Source organism: Solanum tuberosum, unplaced genomic scaffold (genome assembly GCF_000226075.1).
Source record: "Solanum tuberosum cultivar DM 1-3 516 R44 unplaced genomic scaffold, SolTub_3.0 scf00220, whole genome shotgun sequence".
NCBI classification, from domain to species: domain Eukaryota; kingdom Viridiplantae; phylum Streptophyta; class Magnoliopsida; order Solanales; family Solanaceae; genus Solanum; species Solanum tuberosum.
This window is the reverse complement of record NW_006239148.1, coordinates 1,052,515-1,060,882: the sequence shown is the minus strand read 5'-3', so window position 1 is coordinate 1,060,882 and position 8,368 is coordinate 1,052,515.

Sequence of the window (8,368 nt, the reverse complement as noted above, 5' to 3'; positions counted from 1 at the left end):
AAAATAGAAAAAAAATATATACTAGGTATACTAAGGGTCTATTTGGCCAAGTGAGATAAAATCATAATATAAATTATATTAGATGAAGTTGAAGTTTTATTTAGACATAAAAATTTAAACTTTTAAATTGTAGTTTTTGTTCATAAACATAAAAATTCCATAAATTGTGAAAATTATCAAAGTTACTCCAATTTTTTTTATAAAATCATACCAAATAAGCAAAAGTATAATACACAATCACAAAGTTATTCTAAAAAATAATAGAACATTTATTGATCGGACTTTAGTTCAATAAAAGAGTAAATTGAACATAAGTTGTAGTGTACTACTCTTTAACATAACCTCCCACATAGACAGACAATCTCCTCATGTCGAGCATGCATTTCTCGATCAGATGACCGAGAAGACAAACCAATATTGTTACTTTGAGTCATTTATTGATCAACACGTTCATATAAATTTTGGTTTAAAGTAATAAATAAATTTGATTGGTGATATTAATTGTTATATCTAATATAAATGGTTTAAAGGTTGGTAAGAGTAATTATATCACTATAAATTTTGTTTACATATAAAATAAAGAGTGAAGTGTCAAAAATACACTTAGGGACTGTTTGGATTGACTTTTATAAGTTAAAAGCCAAAAGTTGGGGGTTTCCAAATTTTGTCTTTTGGTTTTTATTTTTATTTTTTAAAACTTCCCCAAACACTTTCAAAACTAAAAAAATGTTTAAAAGTCAAAAGTCACTAAAAATAAGTTAATTCAAACACCCACTTAAATCATCTTTTTTTATTATTATTATTTTTGAGTTTCATATCTAAACTATTGAGAGTGAGTTCATACCTAAGATTTCACTCATTAATTTGAGAAACTCACATCTCTTTTATTACAATTTCATGATAGTGTGTGTACTACACTCTCTTTTATTTTAAAAAAAAGGCCAAAGTCATGTGCGGCCCCCTAAAGTTGTCCGCATAATTCATTTAAACACCTCAACTAGAGCTAGTACCTATTGAACACCTAAAATATTTAAATTGTGTATCTATTAAGCACAAAATACTGATGTGGCAAAAAACGTGTTCTTCACCTTCCATGAGCGCGTATAGATACCAACAAATGATATTTTCCTCTCTTTTTTTTCCTGAAAAAGTACACTTATTTGCTTTATTATCATTGACATTAATTGTGTCTTCTTCCATGCCACCCACCCCTCCAACTCTCTCTTTCTCTCATCCTCTTCAATTATTTTTCTGTTTTTTCCTCTTTTTTCAGATTTCTAATATTTTGGTGAAGGTCCATTTAATCTGATGAAAGTAAATTGAATCAATTTTTTTCCGATCAAAATTTAATTGTTTCTTGTAACTGTGATAATATTTATTAATCGAAAGAAGATGAAGGCAATGGGTTGGAGGTGTTGCTGATGCCGATGAAAGAGTGAGGAGACGATTGTTTGCATGCCAACGCCGACGGGAAGGGAAACCAGTTGAAGAAGAAGACGACAGGGTGGGGGAGTTAATTAAAAAAAACTATTTTTATTTACTTAAAATTCTTCTTGGATTATTTAAATAGAATTTTTTAAAAATTGAATTCAACTGTCACGTGTCATTGTTTCATTGGTACACCTGCTATGTATTTGCGTTTGAGCTACACGCGATTTTGCTTTTCAACTTATTTTCATTTTGTGTCCAATAGATATAAATTTCTTAAGGTTAAAGTGTTCAATAGGTACTAGCCCTAGTTGAAGTGTCTAAATGAATTATGCGGACAACTTTAGGGGGCCGCAGATGACTTTGGCCTAAAAAAAATCTTGTCACATGGATAAAACATTCATGTTGACAAAAATTAAATAAATTATTATTGAAAACAAAACCTAACCCCCTACGGCTGCTCGTGAATGGCGACTTAGAAGCCTCTCATGGTTGTCACTTGGCCTTTCCCCAGTCTCAAACTATGGGATAGTCAAACCTTATCAATACCTATGCGTCTCTAATGAACTATAATCCTATGGCAATGCCCAAAACAAACTTGAAACTTATTCAATTAATACACGGGGAATCAACTGTTCGATTTACTTTTAAGGAATTAGATGAGTATGCCATTGAAGAGGGACTTCATCAAGCCGTGATTATGAAGCTTTCCTATGGTGCACCAAGCTTACACGAACTGAGAAAATTGATTCCAAAACAATTGGTCATCAAAGGACTTTGTTTAATTGGCTCGCTTACCGCGCGTCATCTTTTAATTTGTTGTGATATTTATGAAGATTTTTGCTCTGTTCTTTCTTAACAATATGGTTATCTTCAATTTAATGGGGAAAAATATCTTTTCTCTAACTTTCCATGGACACAAATTTTAATCCCAAGGAAGAAACTTCAAAAGCTTTGGTTTGGGTTTCGCTATCGGATCTGCCGCCAAATTTTTTTGCTCGAAGACCTTGGTTATCTATTGCATCAGCTATAGGTAAGACGTTAACCATAGATAAATCCACTCAAGATAGGACAAGACCGAGTACAACTAGAGTTAAGGTCATTTTTTATCTTATGGACAAAAATCCTAAATGAGTAAGGATGCATTTTTTTTATGAACAATCTAATAATCGTTGAACACTATCAACAGGTTGTTTGATAATCTTCCTTTGTATTGTACTTGTTGTAAGCACCAAGGTCATGAAGATGTTGATTGCCAACTAATGATCAAGAAAAACAAACGAGAGGGTAATCAAGATGACATTGGGCAGCAAGGTGACAAAACAAACAATCTGGAACAATTGCAGGTGATACACGAGACTTCTTAAATGCAAAAAAGCTTAAAATAAAGTCTCTAATGATACGGATAATGCAAGTAATGTGAACGAAACATCGAATATCAAATATACGCAACACCTAACTATTGAAAATAGTGGTGATACAAGGTTAGCATTAGTTGTGCAAAGGTCAGTGTAGGAGGTACTTTTGGTGCCTGGAACAGAGGTTCAAGAAGCCTCTACCAGAGGTTCAGTTGATAGACAACTCTGGAAAAAGTTTGGCTGATGCTTAGAAAGCTTCAAATAAGGTCCAAGGATATCAAGAAGGTGATGCATATGTAATTTCAAGTGAAGATCAATCTGGTTCGAATGCAGATCAGGTGCTTCATCGAAATTCGATTACAACGTCAAAACTTGAACATTTCAGACAACAAACATGTCAAGGCAGCAACTAAATTGTAATGCTACTGAAAAAGAAAGTACTATAACCACATGGATCATGAGGGTAGGGAGTGAACCTGCAGATACATCAAATAATAAAATTGAGCTTCAAGAAAAGACAACTAATTCAAAGGTTTTTGTTGTTGCATCGTAAGTCACTTCTAGAAAGCTATTGATTGGAGATGTAACCATTAACACAGATGCTACTTATGTGGCGCCAAATAAGAGAACTTGGACAATCTAATATAGTTGATAAAATAGGGGTAACAGTGATGTTAGAGCTCAAATTGGTTCTCCAGAAGCCTCTCTAATTAAGCCACATGTTGATCATAAGTTGAATATAATTAACTCTCATGTCTACCAATTGTTTCAATGTCTCAAGTTATTTCAAAAAATAATTTGATCACTTCTAGCAGGCAAACACATATTACAAATGAGAGTCGATGGGCCAGCTGGGTGGAAGAAGACGATGAACATGTCACAACTCATAGAAAATTAAACCCCGAAGCACCAAGTTTTGTGCCTTAGGGTAGTGGCATTACTACATCTCCATTACATATAGGGCGAAAAATGGTTTTAACATGTACTAATGTTCAAAGAAATTATGTTGGTGACAAAGAGCTTCTTGATGCGTTGGTGAGTTCTAATGTTAAAAAGTTGACTTCTCTTATGCCTATTAACACAAACAAGCAACTACAAGATGTTAGTAGTAGTTCTTTCTCCACAAATAGATTCTCCAACCTACAAGATGAGGACATCTTTGAGGAAAGTGAAGAAGAGGATATGTTGAATTATTGTTTTGCAAATGCAACTAGGGATGTAGATATTTCTTGTAACACCCCGAAAACTAGTAGGCTTAACTAGAGCTTATAGTAAGTGTTAGAGTCGTAAAATTTGTTTCCCGTACTTAGAATGAAGGGTTTAGGGGTTAAACGTCAAGGTACGACTCCCCAAGGACCAACCAAGGGTCCTTGAGGAGGACCCTAGAACTCCTCTAAAAATTGCCTAAAACAGTGACCCATGGAGGGACCTACGCCCTGTAGGGTGGTCCACGCTCCGTAGGAGAAGTTTGTAGGTCAAGAGCCAGGGTAAGGAGTTCCAGTAACTCAACCTATGCCTCACCAGCACGGGTCGTGGGTCCAACCACAGTCCGTCATAAGGGTCGTGGGTGGGCACCTGGAAACTACCTTTTGGCGGTTAAGACTAGGGGTAGTTTAGGTAATTCCTATTTTAGTTAGTATTAAGTGAAGTCGTTCTGTATAGTTTTAACTCACTTGTATAAGCCTTTTTTGAAAGTCAAGAGGGGGGGGGGTGATTAAATCCTTCAGTCGACTTCCTACTCTGGTCAGTCGACTCACTTGCACATTAGTAAAACAGATATACAAAGATAGTACTAAAAGCAGTAAGTAAATGACACAGAGAGTTTATACTGGTTCGAAACACCGATGTGGTGCCTACTTCCAGTCCCCTTAGGTTACAAGGGTTTCCTTAAGAGCTCGTTGAGAACTTGGGTGTTATAGAATGTTACAATTAAGATCCCCGTCTGATATGCAAATCAGATCTTCTTCTTCAACACAACCTCTACTTGTATAACCTACACTCAGATCTTTCTTTCTCTTTTCTTTTCAATTGTTCACTCAAGTGTGTACAAAGTTTTATGAAAGATAAAAGAAGATTACAATATAAGTTCAAGTGAAGTGCGCACTTCATAACTATGGCTAAGAGAGCTTTATATAGCTTTGGAGGACTTTGCTCTTTTACGGAAACCCAAGGGAGTTTGAATCAAGGATCTTTGATTGAGTCCTTGATTTTATTCTGATTGATTTGCTGAGTCATGTCCATATCAGATATATGCATAAGCAAATCGATTTCTTCCTTTGTATGATGATATTCTTGTGGTCTTGAATCTTGGCTGATCTTGTTATCTTGAATGCATCCCTTGATTTTGATTTCTTCTTTTGTAGTCTTGGATGTTGGTTGATCTTTGCTATCTTGATTGTATCCCTTGACTGATGGAGTTTTATATCTTCTGTTGATTTCCTTCATCCTAGGCAGATGCTAGAATTAATGATTGGTCTTGGATATTTCTTGATTGATATGTTCCTTGAATGCTGGAATCTTGATTTATTTGTTTTCCTTTTGTGTCTCGTACAACACATGACTTTCCCTCTTGATGTAGTGTATTTTGACTTCTTTCCTTTTTGATTTCTTTGCCTTGATTGATGATTTTGGCTATCTTGAATATATTCTGCATCCCTTGATTGATAAACATATTCTCTCCTTCTTTAGGTGCTATAATCTTGGCTCATCTTTGTCCTTCTTTGCCTGCAACAAGTCACAAGTCGGTTAAGTGTTTCATTATTAAAATTATTTGATTCTATGAGCCTAACATTTTTAAGTCATTAACCAACTCATTCACCTCATAAATCCCAAAACCCAAATCAATAACCAACTTTCCTCAAATATTATCTCTCTAGAACTCCAAGGAAGAAGAAGAAGAAAGTGATAGCTAGGGTTGAAGAATCAAGCTTTTCTCCTCAAATTCGTGGGAATTCTTCAAAAAGGTATGGTAGCTCTTCATCTATGGGCAGCCTTCACCCATGGATTCCTTTCAAATTCGTTTTTAAAGGTTGAATTATGTTTGTTTATGGACATATTGATGATTTTACATGATTTTAAGTTGAATTCCTCAAGAATCCATGAATTACCCTATTTTCTCAAATTGGATCTTTAAGTGTGGGTATTGATTGATGCTAGTAGAATGTTATAGAATTATGAATGTAATGAATTGATTACTTGAGTTATGTTATTATCCATGTCTAATGTAGAAATTCTAGATGTGTTGATGAATCATGATTCATGGTCCTTGAAGGGCAATTTATGAGAATTATGCATGATTATGAGATTTATGTATATGTTTTATGAACACTTTGAGAGTAATGTGATAATGACTATGATGTAATTGTGGTGTTGTTGAAAGGCTATTCTCACATATTCACACTTCTGAATGAAGTATAAATGAAGTTTCTATGATTATGATAATGATGATGTGTTGATTGAAAGGCTATTCTCAATTATACACTTGTGAATGAATATGACATGTTGTGAAAGATTTTCTCACAATATGGAGATTCTTAAGTTGAAAGGCTATTCTCACATATTGAATCTATGAGCTATCTTATGAACGGTATGGTATGGAGATGGATGCCCATACGTGAGTTGAGGCGGGGTATCTAGTAGCAATCTCCATATCTCATTTCTTCCATAATAATGAACTAAAGTAATGAAATGTTAAGTACTCCGTGGGGAATAATGCTAAGTACCGAGTGGATATTGATTGAAATGGAAACTCATACTTGAGTTGAGGCGGGGTTTCTAGTAGCAATCTCTTGAGATGGATGCCCATACGTGAGTTGAGGCGGGGTATCTAGTAGAAATCTCCTTATCCCATAAATTATGTACCCTCATAGGTTGTTAGCTAGTGGATCCACCTAAGCTAAATGTTACCGGTTCTACCTTAGGCAAGTAGACCAACCCTTTTCGGCGTGGGTAACACCGGATTTCATGATTTGCTCACATGGTCTATGTCGGTTAAGGCTTACCCCCACAATGAATGATTATGAACTACTTAGTGTGGGTGGGGGTATGGAACTTCATCCATGCATTGCACAAGTAGGCCTTGAGAGTAGTTATGGTGGTTTCCATTTATGTTATGATGGTTCTTGAAATGAAGTATGCTTAATGTGGATTGTTGCTATGAGTTGCTTTCCATGATATGACTTATTAAAGATGAATGTTTCCTTGTGTACGAGTATTAACAAAGGATGAGATCAAAGAATGGTAAGTATGATTATGGTGGCCTAAAAGTGATACTTAGTATAGATGGGATTATGGGATCTTATTTATGCATTGCACAGGTATAACTTAGGGTTACTTATGAGATGGTTATATTATGCTATGATGATCTATATGTTATTGAATATGCTTATGACTTATGCTTTCACACTAAAGTTCATGATGATTTCCAAACTTGGTAAAGTGCATGCTTTTCAACTAGAATGTCCTTTTTAGCACGTTTTCAAGGTTTTTATGCATGGCTATCATACTTGGTGCATTTTTGTACTAATTCATATTTTCCTACATTTTTCTACAAGTGTAGGGTCCGGTTCTTAAGGCAATTTTTTTGTTCAAGCTTGGATCGACTATTCTCCTAGCTTGTAGCGAGTCCTCATGATTCGAGGACATATGAGTCATTTGTAGTTCCTTTCTAGTTATTTCCTTTTCGAACTATATTGTAAGGGATGTGTCCCTATTTGATTCAAAGATTGTATTAGATGGCTAATTGAGACAAGTCTAGACTTCCGCTTGCTTTTATAAAAGACTTCGATTGTATGGATAAAGTTTTAAAATTTCTGCATCATTTCTTTTATCTTATGTTATGATATGTTAGGGGCATGTATGAGACCTTTCGGGGTTGAGTACGCCTTGTCACATCTAGGGGGTACACCTGGATCGTGATATTTCTCCTAGGCAACAACACAATAACAAAAAGATGCATGTGAGAAAAAATAGTTGGGATGGTAAGATGACATAGGAGTTTGTTCCAAGGCACCTACCGATGCGACTGGTAAAGCAGAATCATATGAAAGTATCAACAACTTTAATAAGATCCAATAAATCTAATGAAAATTGATGAACTATCAAGTATTGTTAGACAAATTTGAAGAGGAAGACAAGAGGAAAATATTCTAGGTTACTTTAGAAGGACAATCTATCTTTTTTAGTTCATACTTTTGTGAAACGAAGTTTGAGTTTCATTACTCAAATTTCATCATGGCTTTTATAATTTTCCACCACTTAAGGATTCACATTTGTAATATCATCATAGAGTGTAATATAAACTATGTGATGATCATAAAATACTTAGTTCTCTCAAGCTCTTATTTTATTCATGCGGGTTAATTAGTAGAGGTTTCTTACCTCATTAGAATTGGTAAGGTAAGGTCTAGCCCCCCTTACTTGTACATATCTCTGTTGAGGTTTTCTTTTAATTATATTATTAATAATAATAAAATTATTATTGTTAATTAATAGTTAAAGATTAAAGTATCACTATCCCTAAAAAAATTAAAATACTTTTAAAAAAAATAAATCATTTTTCTTACCCACTCCATACTGCTACC